Source organism: Oryzias melastigma, linkage group LG9, assembly GCF_002922805.2.
Source record: "Oryzias melastigma strain HK-1 linkage group LG9, ASM292280v2, whole genome shotgun sequence".
Classification (NCBI taxonomy): domain Eukaryota; kingdom Metazoa; phylum Chordata; class Actinopteri; order Beloniformes; family Adrianichthyidae; genus Oryzias; species Oryzias melastigma.
The window spans coordinates 26910538-26913187 of NC_050520.1; positions in this window are offsets into that span (position 1 = coordinate 26910538).

The following is a 2650-nucleotide window of genomic DNA, read 5'->3' on the forward strand; positions in this document are numbered from 1 at the left end:
AGCAACCCTGCGTGTAGGTGGTCAAGGCTAAAGTCAGAGAACAGGCCGCTGTTTCTTAGCACTGCTGGTGCTAATCACTGATGGATGCATATCCTGTTTCATCCACAATCTTCTTCTATAGGGGTAAAGCGTCACAAACCCTGGCAGAGCTGCATCCACCAAACAAGAAAAAAAAGTCTATTTAGAAACGGGCGCTTTCAAGCAGTTTACCTCCATTTGCACCTCATCTCTGTTCGCAGCACATTTGTCATCTTTTGCCTGCGAGATACTCTTTATCCTCATTGTTTCATTGGGTCCCAAACCATGCATCCCAGCTTGTTCTTCGGAGCAAGCAGTCCAGGGAATAAAATCCTGATCCCTGTCTCTTTTGGTTCTCCGTTCACTCAGTCACAAGCGGCTCTGCGGAGTTTGTTGCATGTAAAATGACATCAGTGCTTAATTGGTAACATAAATGTACATGTCACATCCCTCCAGACGCTCTGATTTATTTATGCGCTCATGGATTATTTTGTTTTGAGCCTTGTAATATGCACTGGAGGTAAAAATAGAAACCTAACACCGGAGTGCTTTTAAAAGGCTATTTTTAAATATATGTGGACAGACAAATGCTGCAATAAAGACTTACCGGATATGAGGTGATTTAGACACCGTTTGTCATCCTGAAAATGATGTGGTTGAATAAAATTTGAAGTTGAATGTGTTGGCGCACAGTAGAACAATGAAGATATTCATTTAGTTTCACAGCAACTTGAGGATGTCTCCCCTGTGGGAGAGAATGCTGCCTCTAGAAAGAAAAAGCTGCAACGAGCCTCAAGGGAAGCATTCACCTGAATGTGCCTCTGAGATCTGAGCTCTTGCCTCATTAGAATTTCCTTGCTGAGGCTAATTTCCATGTTGGTACCGTTGAACAGTTGCAGGTAGAGACACAGATGGTTGTTGTGATGCACACATGGAACCTTTGGTGCACTCTGAGGGTGGAGGCGGGGATTAATGTGGGAACAACTAAGGACTAGGAGGGATTAATTATCAGGACATATCAATGGGTAAATGGGAGGCGTGAAACAATTACAGCTGTTCCTCTCGCTCCTTTATCCAGCGGAATCTTTTGGAAAATGAGGAACCATCAGGTCGGGGACGGTGTCTGCCATGCAGACTGGTTTCCTCCTGAGAAGTGATGCGGTTTTTCTACAAGGATAAGGGCAATTAATGAAATTGTGTGCATGTAAGATGAGAAAACAAAGGTTTTTTTTTTTTGCATTTCTGGAACTGAAAAGTTTTCTTTTGTTTTTGTCGCACACCCTCATTAGTCGTGAAGCAGCATGCAGTTGTTACAACAAAAAAAGCAGCGGCAAAAGACTTCAATCAGTTGAAAAACAGTGACTGATTGTTTACATGGCAGATTGCAATCCACATAGGCTCAGCGCTGTAGAAATACAGTCACAAACCTAAAGGAAGATCATTACCATGCCTGGGGTTTATTAAAATCTAGTGAGCAGAAAATGGCTGAATTCTGGGTTTTATGGAATGGCCATAAGTAGTTATATATTTTTCCATCAATCAATCACTTTATTTTTATAGCACCTTAACAGTCAAACAATCACAGTGGAACCAAGAACAATAAAACAGCAAACTGAATTATAAAACAATTAAAAAGTACCAGTAAAATAAGAACAGTTAAAAAATATAAAACAAACAGGCAGAGCAGTCTCATGCTGAAGTATTTTTCTCTATATTTGTTGTCATTACTCTGCTTTTTAGGGGATCACAACTATTCTTGGCAGTAAAAAGGAAAACTAAAACTTCAAGCGGAACAAAGTACAGATAACACACTCTAATCTCAGATGACTCAAAAGAATGAAACCCAGGAAAATGCCACCATGGGCTAATATACTTCAGACACACAGAGGTCCACAGACAATTTTCCAACAGGCAGATTGTAATCCTATTATATCAAGCACTCTGCTTAGACAAATGAAATCATCTGCTGGACCTGGAGGGAAGCCAGGTTTTATGTAAATGAATTAGGAAACAGATTCACATCCACCCCCCTCAGTGACTGCACCTGGAGTCCCAAACACTAAACTGAGGGGAAACTAAATAAATCACACCCAAACTGGGTTTGATTCTGATGGGTCTCTCTAGAAATGCCATCTAAAACAAAATAATTGACCTTTTAATTTCAGGACAGATGGTGGCAGTGTGTGCAGCTTTAAAGAGCAGAGCTTTTTACCCCGACTTTTTAGATCAACAGACCTAAACAAGTAAAATGAGTTTAGCGATAAGGTCCCTAAAGGTCTTCTGCTTAAAAAATGCAAATAGACTACACAGGTTATCACTATACGGAGTCAAAAAGAAAAAACTAAAAAACTTGAATGGAGAAAAATGTAGATAATCAGGCATCGCATCCTCTCCTTCAGCAAGTTAACGAATTAGTGATTGAACATATTGAAGATCTAAATTATATATGGCTTTTCCCAGTTGAAAAAAATAGAATGAAATAAAAAAATGCAACAATGACAAAAGATTGCTAAAAAAAATGCCAAAAGTTACACATTTCAAAACTGTCTCAATAGATGTAAACATAACTAGTAGCTGTTGTAGTGCAAACATTTAAATCCAAAGCATCAAACCCCATCAAGAAGAGGAAGGT